This window comes from Phalangium opilio, unplaced genomic scaffold (assembly GCF_054372755.1).
Source record: "Phalangium opilio isolate 3A_F unplaced genomic scaffold, DU_Popi_V2 ptg000061l_1, whole genome shotgun sequence".
NCBI lineage: Eukaryota > Metazoa > Arthropoda > Arachnida > Opiliones > Phalangiidae > Phalangium > Phalangium opilio.
In genome coordinates this window covers 11,275,865-11,294,097 of record NW_028324178.1, presented here as the reverse complement: position 1 = coordinate 11,294,097, position 18,233 = coordinate 11,275,865, and the positions used below count along the sequence as shown (strand labels likewise).

Here is an 18,233-nt window from a genome sequence, read left to right as displayed (position 1 = left end):
TTTAAATAGTCACTAATTTACCTCTGCAAAAACTCGGTTCCGTCCGGGATTTGAACCCGGGACCACTCGCACCCTAAGCGAGTATCATACCCCTAGACCAACAGATCATGAATGACAACGAGACATGCTCAAGTCGTAGTCCTACAATTTAACTAGTTGCATTTAAATAGTCACTAATTTACTTCTGCAAAACTCGGGTCCGTCCGGGATTTGAACCCAGAACCACTCGCACCCAAAGCGAGTATCATACCCCTAGACCAACGGACCATGTATGAAATAAAACATGCTCAGCTCATTGGCCTACCCTGTAGTTAGTTGCATTTAAATAGTCACTAAATTACCTCTGCAAAAACTCGGGTCCGTCCGGGATTTGAACCTGGGACCACTCGCACCCTAAGCGAGTATCATACCCCTAGACCAACGGACCATGTATGAAATAAAACATGCTCAACTCATAGGCCTACCCTGTAGTTAGTTGCATTTAAATAGCCACTAAATTACCTCTGCAAAAACTCGGGTCCGTCCGGGATTTTAACCCGGGACCACGCGCACCCTAAGCGAGTATCATACCCCTAGACCAGCGGACCATGTATGACACTGAAACATGCTCAACTCGTAGTCCTACAATTTAACTAGTTGCATTTAAATAGTCACAAATTTACTTCTGCAAAACTCGGGTCCAACCGGGATTTGAACCCGGGACCACTCGCACCCTAAGCGAGTATCATACCCCTAGACCAACGGACCATGTATGACACAGAAACATGCTCAACTCGTAGTCCTACAATTTAACTAGTTGCATTTAAATTGTCACCAAATTACTTCTGCAAAACACGGGTTAGTCCGGGATTTGAACCCGGGACCACTCGCACCCTAAGCGAGTATCATACCCCTAGACCAACAGATCATGAATGACAACGAGACATGCTCAAGTCGTAGTCCTACAATTTAACTAGTTGCATTTAAATAGTCACTAATTTACCTCTGCAAAAACTCGGTTCCGTCCGGGATTTGAACCCGGGACCACTCGCACCCTAAGCGAGTATCATACCCCTAGACCAACAGATCATGAATGACAACGAGACATGCTCAAGTCGTAGTCCTACAATTTAACTAGTTGCATTTAAATAGTCACTAATTTACTTCTGCAAAACTCGGGTCCGTCCGGGATTTGAACCCAGAACCACTCGCACCCAAAGCGAGTATCATACCCCTAGACCAACGGACCATGTATGAAATAAAACATGCTCAGCTCATTGGCCTACCCTGTAGTTAGTTGCATTTAAATAGTCACTAAATTACCTCTGCAAAAACTCGGGTCCGTCCGGGATTTGAACCTGGGACCACTCGCACCCTAAGCGAGTATCATACCCCTAGACCAACGGACCATGTATGAAATAAAACATGCTCAACTCATAGGCCTACCCTGTAGTTAGTTGCATTTAAATAGCCACTAAATTACCTCTGCAAAAACTCGGGTCCGTCCGGGATTTTAACCCGGGACCACGCGCACCCTAAGCGAGTATCATACCCCTAGACCAACGGACCATGTATGACACTGAAACATGCTCAACTCGTAGTCCTACAATTTAACTAGTTGCATTTAAATAGTCACCAATTTACTTCTGCAAAACTCGGGTCCGTCCGGGATTTGAACCCGGGACCACTCGCACCCTAAGCGAGTATCATACCCCTAGACCAGCGGACCATGTATGACACTGAAACATGCTCAACTCGTAGTCCTACAATTTAACTAGTTGCATTTAAATAGTCACCAATTTACTTCTGCAAAACTCGGGTCCAACCGGGATTTGAACCCGGGACCACTCGCACCCTAAGCGAGTATCATACCCCTAGACCAACGGACCATGTATGACACAGAAACATGCTCAACTCGTAGTCCTACAATTTAACTAGTTGCATTTAAATAGTCACCAAATTACTTCTGCAAAACTCGGGTTAGTCCGGGATTTGAACCCGGGACCACTCGCACCCTAAGCGAGTATCATACCCCTAGACCAACAGATCATGAATGACAACGAGACATGCTCAAGTCGTAGTCCTACAATTTAACTAGTTGCATTTAAATAGTCACTAATTTACTTCTGCAAAACTCGGGTCCGTCCGGGATTTGAACCCGGAACCACTCGCACCCAAAGCGAGTATCATACCCCTAGACCAACGGACCATGTATGAAATAAAACATGCTCAGCTCATAGGCCTACCCTGTAGTTAGTTGCATTTAAATAGTCACTAAATTACCTCTGCAAAAACTCGGGTCCGTCCGGGATTTGAACCTGGGACCACTCGCACCCTAAGCGAGTATCATACCCCTAGACCAACGGACCATGTATGAAATAAAACATGCTCAACTCATAGGCCTACCCTGTAGTTAGTTGCATTTAAATAGCCACTAAATTACCTCTGCAAAAACTCGGGTCCGTCCGGGATTTTAACCCGGGACCACTCGCACCCTAAGCGAGTATCATAACCCTAGACCAACGGATCATGTATGACACTGAAACATGCTCAACTCGTAGTCCTACAATTTAACTAGTTGCATTTAAATAGTCACCAAATTACTTCTGCAAAACTCGTGTCCGTCCGGGATTTGAACCCGGGACCACTCGCACCCTAAGCGAGTATCATACCCCTAGACCAACGGACCATGTATGACACAGAAACATGCTCAACTCGTAGTCCTACAATTTAACTAGTTGCATTTAAATAGTCACCAAATTACTTCTGCAAAACTCGGGTTAGTCCGGGATTTGAACCCGGGACCACTCGCACCCTAAGCGAGTATCATACCCCTAGACCAACAGATCATGAATGACAACGAGACATGCTCAAGTCGTAGTCCTACAATTTAACTAGTTGCATTTAAATAGTCACTAATTTACTTCTGCAAAACTCGGGTCCGTCCGGGATTTGAACCCGGAACCACTCGCACCCAAAGCGAGTATCATACCCCTAGACCAACGGACCATGTATGAAATAAAACATGCTCAGCTCATAGGCCTACCCTGTAGTTAGTTGCATTTAAATAGTCACTAAATTACCTCTGCAAAAACTCGGGTCCGTCCGGGATTTGAACCTGGGACCACTCGCACCCTAAGCGAGTATCATACCCCTAGACCAACGGACCATGTATGAAATAAAACATGCTCAACTCATAGGCCTACCCTGTAGTTAGTTGCATTTAAATAGCCACTAAATTACCTCTGCAAAAACTCGGGTCCGTCCGGGATTTTAACCCGGGACCACTCGCACCCTAAGCGAGTATCATAACCCTAGACCAACGGATCATGTATGACACTGAAACATGCTCAACTCGTAGTCCTACAATTTAACTAGTTGCATTTAAATAGTCACCAAATTACTTCTGCAAAACTCGTGTCCGTCCGGGATTTGAACCCGGGACCACTCGCACCCTAAGCGAGTATCATACCCCTAGACCAGCGTACCATGTATGACACTGAAACATGCTCAACTCGTAGTCCTACAATTTAACTAGTTGCATTTAAATAGTCACCAATTTACTTCTGCAAAACTCGGGTCCAACCGGGATTTGAACCCGGGACCACTCGCACCCTAAGCGAGTATCATACCCCTAGACCAACAGATCATGAATGGCAACGAGACATGCTCAAGTCGTAGTCCTACAATTTAACTAGTTGCATTTAAATAGTCACTAATTAACTTCTGCAAAACTCGGGTCCGTCCGGGATTTGAACCCGGAACCACTCGCACCCAAAGCGAGTATCATACCCCTAGACCAACGGACCATGTATGAAATAAAACATGCTCAGCTCATAGGCCTACCCTGTAGTTAGTTGCATTTAAATAGTCACTAAATTACCTCTGCAAAAACTCGGGTCCGTCCGGGATTTGAACCTGGGACCACTCGCACCCTAAGCGAGTATCATACCCCTAGACCAACGGACCATGTATGAAATAAAACATGCTCAACTCGTAGGCCTACCCTGTAGTTAGTTGCATTTAAATAGCCACTAAATTACCTCTGCAAAAACTCGGGTCCGTCCGGGATTTTAACCCGGGACCACTCGCACCCTAAGCGAGTATCATAACCCTAGACCAACGGATCATGTATGACACTGAAACATGCTCAACTCGTAGTCCTACAATTTAACTAGTTGCATTTAAATAGTCACCAAATTACTTCTGCAAAACTCGTGTCCGTCCGGGATTTGAACCCGGGACCACTCGCACCCTAAGCGAGTATCATACCCCTAGACCAGCGGACCATGTATGACACTGAAACGTGCTCAACTCGTAGTCCTACAATTTAACTAGTTGCATTTAAATAGTCACCAATTTACTTCTGCAAAACTCGGGTCCAACCGGGATTTGAACCCGGGACCACTCGCACCCTAAGCGAGTATCATACCCCTAGACCAACAGATCATGAATGGCAACGAGACATGCTCAAGTCGTAGTCCTACAATTTAACTAGTTGCATTTAAATAGTCACTAATTTACTTCTGCAAAACTCGGGTCCGTCCGGGATTTGAACCCGGAACCACTCGCACCCAAAGCGAGTATCATACCCCTAGACCAACGGACCATGTATGAAATAAAACATGCTCAGCTCATAGGCCTACCCTGTAGTTAGTTGCATTTAAATAGTCACTAAATTACCTCTGCAAAAACTCGGGTCCGTCCGGGATTTGAACCTGGGACCACTCGCACCCTAAGCGAGTATCATACCCCTAGACCAACGGACCATGTATGAAATAAAACATGCTCAACTCATAGGCCTACCCTGTAGTTAGTTGCATTTAAATAGCCACTAAATTACCTCTGCAAAAACTCGGGTCCGTCCGGGATTTTAACCCGGGACCACGCGCACCCTAAGCGAGTATCATACCCCTAGACCAACGGATCATGTATGACACTGAAACATGCTCAACTCGTAGTCCTACAATTTAACTAGTTGCATTTAAATACTCACCAAATTACTTCTGCAAAACTCGTGTCCGTCCGGGATTTGAACCCGGGACCACTCGCACCCTAAGCGAGTATCATACCCCTAGACCAGCGGACCATGTATGACACTGAAACATGCTCAACTCGTAGTCCTACAATTTAACTAGTTGCATTTAAATAGTCACCAATTTACTTCTGCAAAACTCGGGTCCAACCGGGATTTGAACCCGGGACCACTCGCACCCTAAGCGAGTATCATACCCCTAGACCAACGGACCATGTATGACACAGAAACATGCTCAACTCGTAGTCCTACAATTTAACTAGTTGCATTTAAATAGTCACCAAATTACTTCTGCAAAACTCGGGTCCAACCGGGATTTGAACCCGGGACCACTCGCACCCTAAGCGAGTATCATACCCCTAGACCAACGAACCATGTATGACACAGAAACATGCTCAACTCGTAGTCCTACAATTTAACTAGTTGCATTTAAATAGTCACCAAATTACTTCTGCAAAACTCGGGTTAGTCCGGGATTTGAACCCGGGACCACTCGCACCCTAAGCGAGTATCATACCCCTAGACCAACAGATCATGAATGACAACGAGACATGCTCAAGTCGTAGTCCTACAATTTAACTAGTTGCATTTAAATAGTCACTAATTTACTTCTGCAAAACTCGGGTCCGTCCGGGATTTGAACCCGGAACCACTCGCACCCAAAGCGAGTATCATACCCCTAGACCAACGGACCATGTATGAAATAAAACATGCTCAGCTCATAGGCCTACCCTGTAGTTAGTTGCATTTAAATAGTCACTAAATTACCTCTGCAAAAACTCGGGTCCGTCCGGGATTTGAACCTGGGACCACTCGCACCCTAAGCGAGTATCATACCCCTAGACCAACGGACCATGTATGAAATAAAACATGCTCAACTCATAGGCCTACCCTGTAGTTAGTTGCATTTAAATAGCCACTAAATTACCTCTGCAAAAACTCGGGTCCGTCCGGGATTTTAACCCGGGACCACTCGCACCCTAAGCGAGTATCATAACCCTAGACCAACGGATCATGTATGACACTGAAACATGCTCAACTCGTAGTCCTACAATTTAACTAGTTGCATTTAAATAGTCACCAAATTACTTCTGCAAAACTCGTGTCCGTCCGGGATTTGAACCCGGGACCACTCGCACCCTAAGCGAGTATCATACCCCTAGACCAGCGTACCATGTATGACACTGAAACATGCTCAACTCGTAGTCCTACAATTTAACTAGTTGCATTTAAATAGTCACCAATTTACTTCTGCAAAACTCGGGTCCAACCGGGATTTGAACCCGGGACCACTCGCACCCTAAGCGAGTATCATACCCCTAGACCAACAGATCATGAATGGCAACGAGACATGCTCAAGTCGTAGTCCTACAATTTAACTAGTTGCATTTAAATAGTCACTAATTTACTTCTGCAAAACTCGGGTCCGTCCGGGATTTGAACCCGGAACCACTCGCACCCAAAGCGAGTATCATACCCCTAGACCAACGGACCATGTATGAAATAAAACATGCTCAGCTCATAGGCCTACCCTGTAGTTAGTTGCATTTAAATAGTCACTAAATTACCTCTGCAAAAACTCGGGTCCGTCCGGGATTTGAACCTGGGACCACTCGCACCCTAAGCGAGTATCATACCCCTAGACCAACGGACCATGTATGAAATAAAACATGCTCAACTCATAGGCCTACCCTGTAGTTAGTTGCATTTAAATAGCCACTAAATTACCTCTGCAAAAACTCGGGTCCGTCCGGGATTTTAACCCGGGACCACGCGCACCCTAAGCGAGTATCATACCCCTAGACCAACGGATCATGTATGACACTGAAACATGCTCAACTCGTAGTCCTACAATTTAACTAGTTGCATTTAAATACTCACCAAATTACTTCTGCAAAACTCGTGTCCGTCCGGGATTTGAACCCGGGACCACTCGCACCCTAAGCGAGTATCATACCCCTAGACCAGCGGACCATGTATGACACTGAAACATGCTCAACTCGTAGTCCTACAATTTAACTAGTTGCATTTAAATAGTCACCAATTTACTTCTGCAAAACTCGGGTCCAACCGGGATTTGAACCCGGGACCACTCGCACCCTAAGCGAGTATCATACCCCTAGACCAACGGACCATGTATGACACAGAAACATGCTCAACTCGTAGTCCTACAATTTAACTAGTTGCATTTAAATAGTCACCAAATTACTTCTGCAAAACTCGGGTCCAACCGGGATTTGAACCCGGGACCACTCGCACCCTAAGCGAGTATCATACCCCTAGACCAACGGACCATGTATGACACAGAAACATGCTCAACTCGTAGTCCTACAATTTAACTAGTTGCATTTAAATAGTCACCAAATTACTTCTGCAAAACTCGGGTTAGTCCGGGATTTGAACCCGGGACCACTCGCACCCTAAGCGAGTATCATACCCCTAGACCAACAGATCATGAATGACAACGAGACATGCTCAAGTCGTAGTCCTACAATTTAACTAGTTGCATTTAAATAGTCACTAATTTACTTCTGCAAAACTCGGGTCCGTCCGGGATTTGAACCCGGAACCACTCGCACCCAAAGCGAGTATCATACCCCTAGACCAACGGACCATGTATGAAATAAAACATGCTCAGCTCATAGGCCTACCCTGTAGTTAGTTGCATTTAAATAGTCACTAAATTACCTCTGCAAAAACTCGGGTCCGTCCGGGATTTGAACCTGGGACCACTCGCACCCTAAGCGAGTATCATACCCCTAGACCAACGGACCATGTATGAAATAAAACATGCTCAACTCATAGGCCTACCCTGTAGTTAGTTGCATTTAAATAGCCACTAAATTACCTCTGCAAAAACTCGGGTCCGTCCGGGATTTTAACCCGGGACCACTCGCACCCTAAGCGAGTATCATAACCCTAGACCAACGGATCATGTATGACACTGAAACATGCTCAACTCGTAGTCCTACAATTTAACTAGTTGCATTTAAATAGTCACCAAATTACTTCTGCAAAACTCGTGTCCGTCCGGGATTTGAACCCGGGACCACTCGCACCCTAAGCGAGTATCATACCCCTAGACCAGCGGACCATGTATGACACTGAAACATGCTCAACTCGTAGTCCTACAATTTAACTAGTTGCATTTAAATAGTCACCAATTTACTTCTGCAAAACTCGGGTCCAACCGGGATTTGAACCCGGGAACACTCGCACCCTAAGCGAGTATCATACCCCTAGACCAACGGACCATGTATGAAATAAAACATGCTCAGCTCATAGGCCTACCCTGTAGTTAGTTGCATTTAAATAGTCACTAAATTACCTCTGCAAAAACTCGGGTCCGTCCGGGATTTGAACCTGGGACCACTCGCACCCTAAGCGAGTATCATACCCCTAGACCAACGGACCATGTATGAAATAAAACATGCTCAACTCATAGGCCTACCCTGTAGTTAGTTGCATTTAAATAGCCACTAAATTACCTCTGCAAAAACTCGGGTCCGTCCGGGATTTTAACCCGGGACCACTCGCACCCTAAGCGAGTATCATAACCCTAGACCAACGGATCATGTATGACACTGAAACATGCTCAACTCGTAGTCCTACAATTTAACTAGTTGCATTTAAATAGTCACCAAATTACTTCTGCAAAACTCGTGTCCGTCCGGGATTTGAACCCGGGACCACTCGCACCCTAAGCGAGTATCATACCCCTAGACCAGCGGACCATGTATGACACTGAAACATGCTCAACTCGTAGTCCTACAATTTAACTAGTTGCATTTAAATAGTCACCAATTTACTTCTGCAAAACTCGGGTCCAACCGGGATTTGAACCCGGGACCACTCGCACCCTAAGCGAGTATCATACCCCTAGACCAACAGATCATGAATGGCAACGAGACATGCTCAAGTCGTAGTCCTACAATTTAACTAGTTGCATTTAAATAGTCACTAATTTACTTCTGCAAAACTCGGGTCCGTCCGGGATTTGAACCCGGAACCACTCGCACCCAAAGCGAGTATCATACCCCTAGACCAACGGACCATGTATGAAATAAAACATGCTCAGCTCATAGGCCTACCCTGTAGTTAGTTGCATTTAAATAGTCACTAAATTACCTCTGCAAAAACTCGGGTCCGTCCGGGATTTGAACCTGGGACCACTCGCACCCTAAGCGAGTATCATACCCCTAGACCAACGGACCATGTATGAAATAAAACATGCTCAACTCATAGGCCTACCCTGTAGTTAGTTGCATTTAAATAGCCACTAAATTACCTCTGCAAAAACTCGGGTCCGTCCGGGATTTTAACCCGGGACCACGCGCACCCTAAGCGAGTATCATACCCCTAGACCAACGGATCATGTATGACACTGAAACATGCTCAACTCGTAGTCCTACAATTTAACTAGTTGCATTTAAATACTCACCAAATTACTTCTGCAAAACTCGTGTCCGTCCGGGATTTGAACCCGGGACCACTCGCACCCTAAGCGAGTATCATACCCCTAGACCAGCGGACCATGTATGACACTGAAACATGCTCAACTCGTAGTCCTACAATTTAACTAGTTGCATTTAAATAGTCACCAATTTACTTCTGCAAAACTCGGGTCCAACCGGGATTTGAACCCGGGACCACTCGCACCCTAAGCGAGTATCATACCCCTAGACCAACGGACCATGTATGACACAGAAACATGCTCAACTCGTAGTCCTACAATTTAACTAGTTGCATTTAAATAGTCACCAAATTACTTCTGCAAAACTCGGGTCCAACCGGGATTTGAACCCGGGACCACTCGCACCCTAAGCGAGTATCATACCCCTAGACCAACGGACCATGTATGACACAGAAACATGCTCAACTCGTAGTCCTACAATTTAACTAGTTGCATTTAAATAGTCACCAAATTACTTCTGCAAAACTCGGGTTAGTCCGGGATTTGAACCCGGGACCACTCGCACCCTAAGCGAGTATCATACCCCTAGACCAACAGATCATGAATGGCAACGAGACATGCTCAAGTCGTAGTCCTACAATTTAACTAGTTGCATTTAAATAGTCACTAATTTACTTCTGCAAAACTCGGGTCCGTCCGGGATTTGAACCCGGAACCACTCGCACCCAAAGCGAGTATCATACCCCTAGACCAACGGACCATGTATGAAATAAAACATGCTCAGCTCATAGGCCTACCCTGTAGTTAGTTGCATTTAAATAGTCACTAAATTACCTCTGCAAAAACTCGGGTCCGTCCGGGATTTGAACCTGGGACCACTCGCACCCTAAGCGAGTATCATACCCCTAGACCAACGGACCATGTATGAAATAAAACATGCTCAACTCATAGGCCTACCCTGTAGTTAGTTGCATTTAAATAGCCACTAAATTACCTCTGCAAAAACTCGGGTCCGTCCGGGATTTTAACCCGGGACCACGCGCACCCTAAGCGAGTATCATACCCCTAGACCAACGGATCATGTATGACACTGAAACATGCTCAACTCGTAGTCCTACAATTTAACTAGTTGCATTTAAATACTCATCAAATTACTTCTGCAAAACTCGTGTCCGTCCGGGATTTGAACCCGGGACCACTCGCACCCTAAGCGAGTATCATACCCCTAGACCAGCGGACCATGTATGACACTGAAACATGCTCAACTCGTAGTCCTACAATTTAACTAGTTGCATTTAAATAGTCACCAATTTACTTCTGCAAAACTCGGGTCCAACCGGGATTTGAACCCGGGACCACTCGCACCCTAAGCGAGTTTCATACCCCTAGACCAACGGACCATGTATGACACAGAAACATGCTCAACTCGTAGTCCTACAATTTAACTAGTTGCATTTAAATAGTCACCAAATTACTTCTGCAAAACTCGGGTTAGTCCGGGATTTGAACCCGGGACCACTCGCACCCTAAGCGAGTATCATACCCCTAGACCAACAGATCATGAATGACAACGAGACATGCTCAAGTCGTAGTCCTACAATTTAACTATTTGCATTTAAATAGTCACTAATTTACTTCTGCAAAACTCGGGTCCGTCCGGGATTTGAACCCGGAACCACTCGCACCCAAAGCGAGTATCATACCCCTAGACCAACGGACCATGTATGAAATAAAACATGCTCAGCTCATAGGCCTACCCTGTAGTTAGTTGCATTTAAATAGTCACTAAATTACCTCTGCAAAAACTCGGGTCCGTCCGGGATTTGAACCTGGGACCACTCGCACCCTAAGCGAGTATCATACCCCTAGACCAACGGACCATGTATGAAATAAAACATGCTCAACTCATAGGCCTACCCTGTAGTTAGTTGCATTTAAATAGCCACTAAATTACCTCTGCAAAAACTCGGGTCCGTCCGGGATTTTAACCCGGGACCACTCGCACCCTAAGCGAGTATCATACCCCTAGACCAACGGATCATGTATGACACTGAAACATGCTCAACTCGTAGTCCTACAATTTAACTAGTTGCATTTAAATAGTCACCAAATTACTTCTGCAAAACTCGTGTCCGTCCGGGATTTGAACCCGGGACCACTCGCACCCTAAGCGAGTATCATACCCCTAGACCAGCGGACCATGTATGACACTGAAACATGCTCAACTCGTAGTCCTACAATTTAACTAGTTGCATTTAAATAGTCACCAATTTACTTCTGCAAAACTCGGGTCCAACCGGGATTTGAACCCGGGACCACTCGCACCCTAAGCGAGTATCATACCCCTAGACCAACAGATCATGAATGACAACGAGACATGCTCAAGTCGTAGTCCTACAATTTAACTAGTTGCATTTAAATAGTCACTAATTTACTTCTGCAAAACTCGGGTCCGTCCGGGATTTGAACCCGGAACCACTCGCACCCAAAGCGAGTATCATACCCCTAGACCAACGGACCATGTATGAAATAAAACATGCTCAGCTCATAGGCCTACCCTGTAGTTAGTTGCATTTAAATAGTCACTAAATTACCTCTGCAAAAACTCGGGTCCGTCCGGGATTTGAACCTGGGACCACTCGCACCCTAAGCGAGTATCATACCCCTAGACCAACGGACCATGTATGAAACAAAACATGCTCAACTCATAGGCCTACCCTGTAGTTAGTTGCATTTAAATAGCCACTAAATTACCTCTGCAAAAACTCGGGTCCGTCCGGGATTTTAACCCGGGACCACTCGCACCCTAAGCGAGTATTATACCCCTAGACCAACGGATCATGTATGACACTGAAACATGCTCAACTCGTAGTCCTACAATTTAACTAGTTGCATTTAAATAGTCACCAATTTACTTCTGCAAAACTCGGGTTCGTCCGGGATTTGAACCCGGGACCACTCGCACCCTAAGCGAGTATCATACCCCTAGACCAACAGATCATGAATGACAACGAGACATGCTCAAGTCGTAGTCCTACAATTTAACTAGTTGCATTTAAATAGTCACTAATTTACTTCTGCAAAACTCGGGTCCGTCCGGGATTTGAACCCGGAACCACTCGCACCCAAAGCGAGTATCATACCCCTAGACCAACGGACCATGTATGAAATAAAACATGCTCAGCTCATAGGCCTACCCTGTAGTTAGTTGCATTTAAATAGTCACTAAATTACCTCTGCAAAAACTCGGGTCCGTCCGGGATTTGAACCTGGGACCACTCGCACCCTAAGCGAGTATCATACCCCTAGACCAACGGACCATGTATGAAGTAAAACATGCTCAACTCATAGGCCTACCCTGTAGTTAGTTGCATTTAAATAGCCACTAAATTACCTCTGCAAAAACTCGGGTCCGTCCGGGATTTTAACCCGGGACCACTCGCACCCTAAGCGAGTATTATACCCCTAGACCAACGGATCATGTATGACACTGAAACATGCTCAACTCGTAGTCCTACAATTTAACTAGTTGCATTTAAATAGTCACCAATTTACTTCTGCAAAACTCGGGTCCAACCGGGATTTGAACCCGGGACCACTCGCACCCTAAGCGAGTATCATACCCCTAGACCAACAGATCATGAATGACAACGAGACATGCTCAAGTCGTAGTCCTACAATTTAACTAGTTGCATTTAAATAGTCACTAATTTACTTCTGCAAAACTCGGGTCCGTCCGGGATTTGAACCCGGAACCACTCGCACCCAAAACGAGTATCATACCCCTAGACCAACGGACCATGTATGAAATAAAACATGCTCAGCTCATAGGCCTACCCTGTAGTTAGTTGCATTTAAATAGTCACTAAATTACCTCTGCAAAAACTCGGGTCCGTCCGGGATTTGAACCTGGGACCACTCGCACCCTAAGCGAGTATCAAACCCCTAGACCAACGGACCATGTATGAAATAAAACATGCTCAACTCATAGGCCTACCCTGTAGTTAGTTGCATTTAAATAGCCACTAAATTACCTCTGCAAAAACTCGGGTCCGTCCGGGATTTTAACCCGGGACCACTCGCACCCTAAGCGAGTATTATACCCCTAGACCAACGGATCATGTATGACACTGAAACATGCTCAACTCGTAGTCCTACAATTTAACTATTTGCATTTAAATAGTCACCAATTTACTTCTGCAAAACTCGGGTCCAACCGGGATTTGAACCCGGGACCACTCGCACCCTAAGCGAGTATCATACCCCTAGACCAACAGATCATGAATGACAACGAGACATGCTCAAGTCGTAGTCCTACAATTTAACTAGTTGCATTTAAATAGTCACTAATTTACTTCTGCAAAACTCGGGTCCGTCCGGGATTTGAACCCGGAACCACTCGCACCCAAAGCGAGTATCATACCCCTAGACCAACGGACCATGTATGAAATAAAACATGCTCAGCTCATAGGCCTACCCTGTAGTTAGTTGCATTTAAATAGTCACTAAATTACCTCTGCAAAAACTCGGGTCCGTCCGGGACTTGAACCTGGGACCACTCGCACCCTAAGCGAGTATCATACCCCTAGACCAACGGACCATGTATGAAGTAAAACATGCTCAACTCATAGGCCTACCCTGTAGTTAGTTGCATTTAAATAGCCACTAAATTACCTCTGCAAAAACTCGGGTCCGTCCGGGATTTTAACCCGGGACCACTCGCACCCTAAGCGAGTATCATACCCCTAGACCAACGGATCATGTATGACACTGAAACATGCTCAACTCGTAGTCCTACAATTTAACTAGTTGCATTTAAATAGTCACCAAATTACTTCTGCAAAACTCGTGTCCGTCCGGGATTTGAACCCGGGACCACTCGAACCCTAAGCGAGTATCATACCCCTAGACCAACGGACCATGTATGACACTGAAACATGCTCAACTCGTAGTCCTACAATTTAACTAGTTGCATTTAAATAGTCACCAATTTACTTCTGCAAAACTCGGGTCCAACCGGGATTTGAACCCGGGACCACTCGCACCTTAAGCGAGTATCATACCCCTAGACCAACGGACCATGTATGACACAGAAACATGCTCAACTTGTAGTCCTAAAATTTAACTAGTTGCATTTAAATAGTCACCAAATTACTTCTGCAAAACTCGGGTTCGTCCGGGATTTGAACCCGGGACCACTCGCACCCTTAGCGAGTATCGTACCCCTAGACCAACGGACCATGTATGAAACTAAAACATGCTCTACTCATAGGCCTACCCTGTAGTTAGTTGCATTTAAATAGTCACTAATTTACTTCTGCAAAACTCGGGTCCGTCCGGGATTTGAACCCGGGACCACTCACACCCTAAGCGAGTATCATACCCCTAGACCAACAGATCATGAATGACTGCGAGACATGCTCAAGTCGTAGTCCTACAATTTAACTAGTTGCATTTAAATAGTCACTAAATTACCTCTGCAAAAACTCGGGTCCGTCCGGGATTTTAACCCCGGAACCACTCGCACCCTAAGCGAGTATCATACCCCTAGACCAACGGACCATGTAAGACACTGAAACATGCTCAACTCGTAGTCCTACAATTTAACTAGTTGCATTTAAATAGTCACTAATTTACTTCTGCAAAACTCGGGTCCGTCCGGGATTTGAACCCGGGACCACTCACACCCTAAGCGAGTATCATACCCCTAGACCAACAGATCATGAATGACTGCGAGACATGCTCAAGTCGTAGTCCTACAATTTAACTAGTTGCATTTAAATAGTCACTAAATTACCTCTGCAAAAACTCGGGTCCGTCCGGGATTTTAACCCCGGAACCACTCGCACCCTAAGCGAGTATCATACCCCTAGACCAACGGATCATGTATGACACTGAAACATGCTCAACTCGTAGTCCTACAATTTAACTAGTTGCATTTAAATAGTCACCAAATTACTTCTGCAAAACTCGTGTCCGTCCGGGATTTGAACCCGGGACCACTCGCACCCTAAGCAAGTATCATACCCCTAGACCAACGCACCATGTATGACACTGAAACATGCTCAACTCGTAGTCCTACAATTTAACTAGTTGCATTTAAATAGTCACCAATTTACTTCTGCAAAACTCGGGTCCGTCCGGGATTTGAACCCGGGACCACTCGCACCCAAAGCGAGCATCATACCCCTAGAACAACAGACCATGTATGAAATAAAACATGCTCAACTCATATGCCTACCCTGTAGTTAGTTGCATTTAAATAGTCACTAATTTACCTCTGCAAAAACTCGGTTCCGTCCGGGATTTGAACCCGGGACCACTCGCACCCTAAGCGAGTATCATACCCCTAGACCAACAGATCATGAATGACAACGAGACATGCTCAAGTCGTAGTCCTACAATTTAACTAGTTGCATTTAAATAGTCACTAATTTACTTCTGCAAAACTCGGGTCCGTCCGGGATTTGAACCCGGAACCACTCGCACCCAAAGCGAGTATCATACCCCTAGACCAACGGACCATGTATGAAATAAAACATGCTCAGCTCATAGGCCTACCCTGTAGTTAGTTGCATTTAAATAGTCACTAAATTACCTCTGCAAAAACTCGGGTCCGTCCGGGATTTGAACCTGGGACCACTCGCACCCTAAGCGAGTATCATACCCCTAGACCAACGGACCATGTATGAAATAAAACATGCTCAACTCATAGGCCTACCCTGTAGTTAGTTGCATTTAAATAGCCACTAAATTACCTCTGCAAAAACTCGGGTCCGTCCGGGATTTTAACCCGGGACCACGCGCACCCTAAGCGAGTATCATACCCCTAGACCAACGGATCATGTATGACACTGAAACATGCTCAACTCGTAGTCCTACAATTTAACTAGTTGCATTTAAATACTCACCAAATTACTTCTGCAAAACTCGTGTCCGTCCGGGATTTGAACCCGGGACCACTCGCACCCTAAGCGAGTATCATACCCCTAGACCAGCGGACCATGTATGACACTGAAACATGCTCAACTCGTAGTCCAACAATTTAACTAGTTGCATTTAAATAGTCACCAATTTACTTCTGCAAAACTCGGGTCCAACCGGGATTTGAACCCGGGACCACTCGCACCCTAAGCGAGTATCATACCCCTAGACCAACGGACCATGTATGACACAGAAACATGCTCAACTCGTAGTCCTACAATTTAACTAGTTGCATTTAAATAGTCACCAAATTACTTCTGCAAAACTCGGGTTCGTCCGGGATTTGAACCCGGGACCACTCGCACCCTAAGCGAGTATCATACCCCTAGACCAACAGATCATGAATGACAACGAGACATGCTCAAGTCGTAGTCCTACAATTTAACTAGTTGCATTTAAATAGTCACTAATTTACTTCTGCAAAACTCGGGTCCGTCCGGGATTTGAACCCGGAACCACTCGCACCCAAAGCGAGTATCATACCCCTAGACCAACGGACCATGTATGAAATAAAACATGCTCAGCTCATAGGCCTACCCTGTAGTTAGTTGCATTTAAATAGTCACTAAATTACCTCTGCAAAAACTCGGGTCCGTCCGGGATTTGAACCTGGGACCACTCGCACCCTAAGCGAGTATCATACCCCTAGACCAACGGACCATGTATGAAATAAAACATGCTCAACTCATAGGCCTACCCTGTAGTTAGTTGCATTTAAATAGCCACTAAATTACCTCTGCAAATACTCGGGTCCGTCCGGGATTTTAACCCGGGACCACTCGCACCCTAAGCGAGTATTATACCCCTAGACCAACGGATCATGTATGACACTGAAACATGCTCAACTCGTAGTCCTACAATTTAACTAGTTGCATTTAAATAGTCACCAATTTACTTCTGCAAAACTCGGGTCCAACCGGGATTTGAATCCGGGACCACTCGCACCCTAAGCGAGTATCATACCCCTAGACCAACAGATCATGAATGACAACGAGACATGCTCAAGTCGTAGTCCTACAATTTAACTAGTTGCATTTAAATAGTCACTAATTTACTTCTGCAAAACTCGGGTCCGTCCGGGATTTGAACCCGGAACCACTCGCACCCAAAGCGAGTATCATACCCCTAGACCAACGGACCATGTATGAAATAAAACATGCTCAGCTCATAGGCCTACCCTGTAGTTAGTTGCATTTAAATAGTCACTAAATTACCTCTGCAAAAACTCGGGTCCGTCCGGGATTTGAACCTGGGACCACTCGCACCCTAAGCGAGTATCATACCCCTAGACCAACGGACCATGTATGAAATAAAACATGCTCAACTCATAGGCCTACCCTGTAGTTAGTTGCATTTAAATAGCCACTAAATTACCTCTGCAAAAACTCGGGTCCGTCCGGGATTTTAACCCGGGACCACTCGCACCCAAAGCGAGTATCATACCCCTAGACCAACGGACCATGTATGAAATAAAACATGCTCAGCTCATAGGCCTACCCTGTAGTTAGTTGCATTTAAATAGTCACTAAATTACCTCTGCAAAAACTCGGGTCCGTCCGGGATTTGAACCTGGGACCACTCGCACCCTAAGCGAGTATCATACCCCTAGACCAACGGACCATGTATGAAATAAAACATGCTCAGCTCATAGGCCTACCCTGTAGTTAGTTGCATTTAAATAGTCACTAAATTACCTCTGCAAAAACTCGGGTCCGTCCGGGATTTGAACCTGGGACCACTCGCACCCTAAGCGAGTATCATACCCCTAGACCAACGGACCATGTATGAAATAAAACATGCTCAACTCATAGGCCTACCCTG

General features: G+C 45.5%; 68 non-coding genes across 68 annotated transcripts; all 68 read right to left on the bottom strand.

The window, feature by feature from the left end:
• Positions 1-34: 34 nt before the first annotated feature.
• On the bottom strand, positions 35-107 carry TRNAP-AGG (transfer RNA proline (anticodon AGG)). Its single transcript has one exon. It is a non-coding gene; the product is annotated as a tRNA-Pro (tRNA).
• An 88-nt stretch (positions 108-195) lies between these two features.
• TRNAP-UGG (transfer RNA proline (anticodon UGG)) lies at positions 196-267 on the bottom strand. The gene has a single exon. It is a non-coding gene; the product is annotated as a tRNA-Pro (tRNA).
• An 88-nt stretch (positions 268-355) lies between these two features.
• TRNAP-AGG (transfer RNA proline (anticodon AGG)) lies at positions 356-427 on the bottom strand. The gene has a single exon. It is a non-coding gene; the product is annotated as a tRNA-Pro (tRNA).
• A 248-nt stretch (positions 428-675) lies between these two features.
• TRNAP-AGG (transfer RNA proline (anticodon AGG)) lies at positions 676-747 on the bottom strand. The gene has a single exon. It is a non-coding gene; the product is annotated as a tRNA-Pro (tRNA).
• Positions 748-995: 248 nt separating this feature from the next.
• Positions 996-1,068, bottom strand: TRNAP-AGG (transfer RNA proline (anticodon AGG)). Its single transcript has one exon. It is a non-coding gene; the product is annotated as a tRNA-Pro (tRNA).
• An 88-nt stretch (positions 1,069-1,156) lies between these two features.
• TRNAP-UGG (transfer RNA proline (anticodon UGG)) lies at positions 1,157-1,228 on the bottom strand. The gene has a single exon. It is a non-coding gene; the product is annotated as a tRNA-Pro (tRNA).
• Positions 1,229-1,316: 88 nt separating this feature from the next.
• On the bottom strand, positions 1,317-1,388 carry TRNAP-AGG (transfer RNA proline (anticodon AGG)). Its single transcript has one exon. It is a non-coding gene; the product is annotated as a tRNA-Pro (tRNA).
• Positions 1,389-1,476: 88 nt separating this feature from the next.
• On the bottom strand, positions 1,477-1,548 carry TRNAP-AGG (transfer RNA proline (anticodon AGG)). The gene has a single exon. It is a non-coding gene; the product is annotated as a tRNA-Pro (tRNA).
• Positions 1,549-1,636: 88 nt separating this feature from the next.
• TRNAP-AGG (transfer RNA proline (anticodon AGG)) lies at positions 1,637-1,708 on the bottom strand. Its single transcript has one exon. It is a non-coding gene; the product is annotated as a tRNA-Pro (tRNA).
• Positions 1,709-1,796: 88 nt separating this feature from the next.
• Positions 1,797-1,868, bottom strand: TRNAP-AGG (transfer RNA proline (anticodon AGG)). The gene has a single exon. It is a non-coding gene; the product is annotated as a tRNA-Pro (tRNA).
• A 248-nt stretch (positions 1,869-2,116) lies between these two features.
• Positions 2,117-2,188, bottom strand: TRNAP-UGG (transfer RNA proline (anticodon UGG)). The gene has a single exon. It is a non-coding gene; the product is annotated as a tRNA-Pro (tRNA).
• Positions 2,189-2,276: 88 nt separating this feature from the next.
• Positions 2,277-2,348, bottom strand: TRNAP-AGG (transfer RNA proline (anticodon AGG)). Its single transcript has one exon. It is a non-coding gene; the product is annotated as a tRNA-Pro (tRNA).
• Positions 2,349-2,595: 247 nt separating this feature from the next.
• TRNAP-AGG (transfer RNA proline (anticodon AGG)) lies at positions 2,596-2,668 on the bottom strand. Its single transcript has one exon. It is a non-coding gene; the product is annotated as a tRNA-Pro (tRNA).
• Positions 2,669-2,916: 248 nt separating this feature from the next.
• TRNAP-UGG (transfer RNA proline (anticodon UGG)) lies at positions 2,917-2,988 on the bottom strand. Its single transcript has one exon. It is a non-coding gene; the product is annotated as a tRNA-Pro (tRNA).
• Positions 2,989-3,076: 88 nt separating this feature from the next.
• TRNAP-AGG (transfer RNA proline (anticodon AGG)) lies at positions 3,077-3,148 on the bottom strand. The gene has a single exon. It is a non-coding gene; the product is annotated as a tRNA-Pro (tRNA).
• A 568-nt stretch (positions 3,149-3,716) lies between these two features.
• TRNAP-UGG (transfer RNA proline (anticodon UGG)) lies at positions 3,717-3,788 on the bottom strand. Its single transcript has one exon. It is a non-coding gene; the product is annotated as a tRNA-Pro (tRNA).
• An 88-nt stretch (positions 3,789-3,876) lies between these two features.
• TRNAP-AGG (transfer RNA proline (anticodon AGG)) lies at positions 3,877-3,948 on the bottom strand. Its single transcript has one exon. It is a non-coding gene; the product is annotated as a tRNA-Pro (tRNA).
• A 247-nt stretch (positions 3,949-4,195) lies between these two features.
• On the bottom strand, positions 4,196-4,268 carry TRNAP-AGG (transfer RNA proline (anticodon AGG)). Its single transcript has one exon. It is a non-coding gene; the product is annotated as a tRNA-Pro (tRNA).
• Positions 4,269-4,516: 248 nt separating this feature from the next.
• On the bottom strand, positions 4,517-4,588 carry TRNAP-UGG (transfer RNA proline (anticodon UGG)). Its single transcript has one exon. It is a non-coding gene; the product is annotated as a tRNA-Pro (tRNA).
• An 88-nt stretch (positions 4,589-4,676) lies between these two features.
• On the bottom strand, positions 4,677-4,748 carry TRNAP-AGG (transfer RNA proline (anticodon AGG)). The gene has a single exon. It is a non-coding gene; the product is annotated as a tRNA-Pro (tRNA).
• Positions 4,749-4,995: 247 nt separating this feature from the next.
• TRNAP-AGG (transfer RNA proline (anticodon AGG)) lies at positions 4,996-5,068 on the bottom strand. The gene has a single exon. It is a non-coding gene; the product is annotated as a tRNA-Pro (tRNA).
• Positions 5,069-5,156: 88 nt separating this feature from the next.
• Positions 5,157-5,228, bottom strand: TRNAP-AGG (transfer RNA proline (anticodon AGG)). Its single transcript has one exon. It is a non-coding gene; the product is annotated as a tRNA-Pro (tRNA).
• Positions 5,229-5,316: 88 nt separating this feature from the next.
• TRNAP-AGG (transfer RNA proline (anticodon AGG)) lies at positions 5,317-5,388 on the bottom strand. Its single transcript has one exon. It is a non-coding gene; the product is annotated as a tRNA-Pro (tRNA).
• A 248-nt stretch (positions 5,389-5,636) lies between these two features.
• Positions 5,637-5,708, bottom strand: TRNAP-UGG (transfer RNA proline (anticodon UGG)). Its single transcript has one exon. It is a non-coding gene; the product is annotated as a tRNA-Pro (tRNA).
• An 88-nt stretch (positions 5,709-5,796) lies between these two features.
• TRNAP-AGG (transfer RNA proline (anticodon AGG)) lies at positions 5,797-5,868 on the bottom strand. Its single transcript has one exon. It is a non-coding gene; the product is annotated as a tRNA-Pro (tRNA).
• Positions 5,869-6,436: 568 nt separating this feature from the next.
• Positions 6,437-6,508, bottom strand: TRNAP-UGG (transfer RNA proline (anticodon UGG)). The gene has a single exon. It is a non-coding gene; the product is annotated as a tRNA-Pro (tRNA).
• An 88-nt stretch (positions 6,509-6,596) lies between these two features.
• On the bottom strand, positions 6,597-6,668 carry TRNAP-AGG (transfer RNA proline (anticodon AGG)). The gene has a single exon. It is a non-coding gene; the product is annotated as a tRNA-Pro (tRNA).
• Positions 6,669-6,915: 247 nt separating this feature from the next.
• TRNAP-AGG (transfer RNA proline (anticodon AGG)) lies at positions 6,916-6,988 on the bottom strand. The gene has a single exon. It is a non-coding gene; the product is annotated as a tRNA-Pro (tRNA).
• Positions 6,989-7,076: 88 nt separating this feature from the next.
• TRNAP-AGG (transfer RNA proline (anticodon AGG)) lies at positions 7,077-7,148 on the bottom strand. Its single transcript has one exon. It is a non-coding gene; the product is annotated as a tRNA-Pro (tRNA).
• Positions 7,149-7,236: 88 nt separating this feature from the next.
• TRNAP-AGG (transfer RNA proline (anticodon AGG)) lies at positions 7,237-7,308 on the bottom strand. Its single transcript has one exon. It is a non-coding gene; the product is annotated as a tRNA-Pro (tRNA).
• Positions 7,309-7,556: 248 nt separating this feature from the next.
• Positions 7,557-7,628, bottom strand: TRNAP-UGG (transfer RNA proline (anticodon UGG)). The gene has a single exon. It is a non-coding gene; the product is annotated as a tRNA-Pro (tRNA).
• Positions 7,629-7,716: 88 nt separating this feature from the next.
• On the bottom strand, positions 7,717-7,788 carry TRNAP-AGG (transfer RNA proline (anticodon AGG)). The gene has a single exon. It is a non-coding gene; the product is annotated as a tRNA-Pro (tRNA).
• Positions 7,789-8,035: 247 nt separating this feature from the next.
• TRNAP-AGG (transfer RNA proline (anticodon AGG)) lies at positions 8,036-8,108 on the bottom strand. Its single transcript has one exon. It is a non-coding gene; the product is annotated as a tRNA-Pro (tRNA).
• A 248-nt stretch (positions 8,109-8,356) lies between these two features.
• Positions 8,357-8,428, bottom strand: TRNAP-AGG (transfer RNA proline (anticodon AGG)). Its single transcript has one exon. It is a non-coding gene; the product is annotated as a tRNA-Pro (tRNA).
• A 247-nt stretch (positions 8,429-8,675) lies between these two features.
• On the bottom strand, positions 8,676-8,748 carry TRNAP-AGG (transfer RNA proline (anticodon AGG)). Its single transcript has one exon. It is a non-coding gene; the product is annotated as a tRNA-Pro (tRNA).
• A 248-nt stretch (positions 8,749-8,996) lies between these two features.
• TRNAP-UGG (transfer RNA proline (anticodon UGG)) lies at positions 8,997-9,068 on the bottom strand. Its single transcript has one exon. It is a non-coding gene; the product is annotated as a tRNA-Pro (tRNA).
• An 88-nt stretch (positions 9,069-9,156) lies between these two features.
• TRNAP-AGG (transfer RNA proline (anticodon AGG)) lies at positions 9,157-9,228 on the bottom strand. The gene has a single exon. It is a non-coding gene; the product is annotated as a tRNA-Pro (tRNA).
• A 247-nt stretch (positions 9,229-9,475) lies between these two features.
• On the bottom strand, positions 9,476-9,548 carry TRNAP-AGG (transfer RNA proline (anticodon AGG)). Its single transcript has one exon. It is a non-coding gene; the product is annotated as a tRNA-Pro (tRNA).
• Positions 9,549-9,636: 88 nt separating this feature from the next.
• Positions 9,637-9,708, bottom strand: TRNAP-AGG (transfer RNA proline (anticodon AGG)). Its single transcript has one exon. It is a non-coding gene; the product is annotated as a tRNA-Pro (tRNA).
• Positions 9,709-9,796: 88 nt separating this feature from the next.
• Positions 9,797-9,868, bottom strand: TRNAP-AGG (transfer RNA proline (anticodon AGG)). Its single transcript has one exon. It is a non-coding gene; the product is annotated as a tRNA-Pro (tRNA).
• A 248-nt stretch (positions 9,869-10,116) lies between these two features.
• Positions 10,117-10,188, bottom strand: TRNAP-UGG (transfer RNA proline (anticodon UGG)). Its single transcript has one exon. It is a non-coding gene; the product is annotated as a tRNA-Pro (tRNA).
• Positions 10,189-10,276: 88 nt separating this feature from the next.
• Positions 10,277-10,348, bottom strand: TRNAP-AGG (transfer RNA proline (anticodon AGG)). The gene has a single exon. It is a non-coding gene; the product is annotated as a tRNA-Pro (tRNA).
• Positions 10,349-10,595: 247 nt separating this feature from the next.
• TRNAP-AGG (transfer RNA proline (anticodon AGG)) lies at positions 10,596-10,668 on the bottom strand. The gene has a single exon. It is a non-coding gene; the product is annotated as a tRNA-Pro (tRNA).
• Positions 10,669-11,076: 408 nt separating this feature from the next.
• On the bottom strand, positions 11,077-11,148 carry TRNAP-UGG (transfer RNA proline (anticodon UGG)). The gene has a single exon. It is a non-coding gene; the product is annotated as a tRNA-Pro (tRNA).
• Positions 11,149-11,236: 88 nt separating this feature from the next.
• On the bottom strand, positions 11,237-11,308 carry TRNAP-AGG (transfer RNA proline (anticodon AGG)). The gene has a single exon. It is a non-coding gene; the product is annotated as a tRNA-Pro (tRNA).
• Positions 11,309-11,555: 247 nt separating this feature from the next.
• On the bottom strand, positions 11,556-11,628 carry TRNAP-AGG (transfer RNA proline (anticodon AGG)). Its single transcript has one exon. It is a non-coding gene; the product is annotated as a tRNA-Pro (tRNA).
• Positions 11,629-11,876: 248 nt separating this feature from the next.
• TRNAP-UGG (transfer RNA proline (anticodon UGG)) lies at positions 11,877-11,948 on the bottom strand. The gene has a single exon. It is a non-coding gene; the product is annotated as a tRNA-Pro (tRNA).
• An 88-nt stretch (positions 11,949-12,036) lies between these two features.
• On the bottom strand, positions 12,037-12,108 carry TRNAP-AGG (transfer RNA proline (anticodon AGG)). The gene has a single exon. It is a non-coding gene; the product is annotated as a tRNA-Pro (tRNA).
• Positions 12,109-12,516: 408 nt separating this feature from the next.
• Positions 12,517-12,588, bottom strand: TRNAP-UGG (transfer RNA proline (anticodon UGG)). Its single transcript has one exon. It is a non-coding gene; the product is annotated as a tRNA-Pro (tRNA).
• Positions 12,589-12,676: 88 nt separating this feature from the next.
• Positions 12,677-12,748, bottom strand: TRNAP-AGG (transfer RNA proline (anticodon AGG)). The gene has a single exon. It is a non-coding gene; the product is annotated as a tRNA-Pro (tRNA).
• Positions 12,749-13,156: 408 nt separating this feature from the next.
• On the bottom strand, positions 13,157-13,228 carry TRNAP-UGG (transfer RNA proline (anticodon UGG)). The gene has a single exon. It is a non-coding gene; the product is annotated as a tRNA-Pro (tRNA).
• An 88-nt stretch (positions 13,229-13,316) lies between these two features.
• On the bottom strand, positions 13,317-13,388 carry TRNAP-AGG (transfer RNA proline (anticodon AGG)). Its single transcript has one exon. It is a non-coding gene; the product is annotated as a tRNA-Pro (tRNA).
• A 408-nt stretch (positions 13,389-13,796) lies between these two features.
• Positions 13,797-13,868, bottom strand: TRNAP-UGG (transfer RNA proline (anticodon UGG)). Its single transcript has one exon. It is a non-coding gene; the product is annotated as a tRNA-Pro (tRNA).
• An 88-nt stretch (positions 13,869-13,956) lies between these two features.
• Positions 13,957-14,028, bottom strand: TRNAP-AGG (transfer RNA proline (anticodon AGG)). The gene has a single exon. It is a non-coding gene; the product is annotated as a tRNA-Pro (tRNA).
• A 247-nt stretch (positions 14,029-14,275) lies between these two features.
• TRNAP-AGG (transfer RNA proline (anticodon AGG)) lies at positions 14,276-14,348 on the bottom strand. Its single transcript has one exon. It is a non-coding gene; the product is annotated as a tRNA-Pro (tRNA).
• Positions 14,349-14,436: 88 nt separating this feature from the next.
• Positions 14,437-14,508, bottom strand: TRNAL-AAG (transfer RNA leucine (anticodon AAG)). Its single transcript has one exon. It is a non-coding gene; the product is annotated as a tRNA-Leu (tRNA).
• Positions 14,509-15,719: 1,211 nt separating this feature from the next.
• TRNAP-AGG (transfer RNA proline (anticodon AGG)) lies at positions 15,720-15,792 on the bottom strand. The gene has a single exon. It is a non-coding gene; the product is annotated as a tRNA-Pro (tRNA).
• Positions 15,793-15,880: 88 nt separating this feature from the next.
• TRNAP-UGG (transfer RNA proline (anticodon UGG)) lies at positions 15,881-15,952 on the bottom strand. Its single transcript has one exon. It is a non-coding gene; the product is annotated as a tRNA-Pro (tRNA).
• An 88-nt stretch (positions 15,953-16,040) lies between these two features.
• TRNAP-AGG (transfer RNA proline (anticodon AGG)) lies at positions 16,041-16,112 on the bottom strand. Its single transcript has one exon. It is a non-coding gene; the product is annotated as a tRNA-Pro (tRNA).
• A 247-nt stretch (positions 16,113-16,359) lies between these two features.
• TRNAP-AGG (transfer RNA proline (anticodon AGG)) lies at positions 16,360-16,432 on the bottom strand. The gene has a single exon. It is a non-coding gene; the product is annotated as a tRNA-Pro (tRNA).
• Positions 16,433-16,520: 88 nt separating this feature from the next.
• Positions 16,521-16,592, bottom strand: TRNAP-AGG (transfer RNA proline (anticodon AGG)). The gene has a single exon. It is a non-coding gene; the product is annotated as a tRNA-Pro (tRNA).
• A 248-nt stretch (positions 16,593-16,840) lies between these two features.
• On the bottom strand, positions 16,841-16,912 carry TRNAP-UGG (transfer RNA proline (anticodon UGG)). Its single transcript has one exon. It is a non-coding gene; the product is annotated as a tRNA-Pro (tRNA).
• Positions 16,913-17,000: 88 nt separating this feature from the next.
• On the bottom strand, positions 17,001-17,072 carry TRNAP-AGG (transfer RNA proline (anticodon AGG)). The gene has a single exon. It is a non-coding gene; the product is annotated as a tRNA-Pro (tRNA).
• Positions 17,073-17,480: 408 nt separating this feature from the next.
• On the bottom strand, positions 17,481-17,552 carry TRNAP-UGG (transfer RNA proline (anticodon UGG)). The gene has a single exon. It is a non-coding gene; the product is annotated as a tRNA-Pro (tRNA).
• An 88-nt stretch (positions 17,553-17,640) lies between these two features.
• On the bottom strand, positions 17,641-17,712 carry TRNAP-AGG (transfer RNA proline (anticodon AGG)). The gene has a single exon. It is a non-coding gene; the product is annotated as a tRNA-Pro (tRNA).
• An 88-nt stretch (positions 17,713-17,800) lies between these two features.
• TRNAP-UGG (transfer RNA proline (anticodon UGG)) lies at positions 17,801-17,872 on the bottom strand. Its single transcript has one exon. It is a non-coding gene; the product is annotated as a tRNA-Pro (tRNA).
• Positions 17,873-17,960: 88 nt separating this feature from the next.
• TRNAP-AGG (transfer RNA proline (anticodon AGG)) lies at positions 17,961-18,032 on the bottom strand. The gene has a single exon. It is a non-coding gene; the product is annotated as a tRNA-Pro (tRNA).
• Positions 18,033-18,120: 88 nt separating this feature from the next.
• TRNAP-AGG (transfer RNA proline (anticodon AGG)) lies at positions 18,121-18,192 on the bottom strand. Its single transcript has one exon. It is a non-coding gene; the product is annotated as a tRNA-Pro (tRNA).
• Positions 18,193-18,233: the final 41 nt, after the last annotated feature.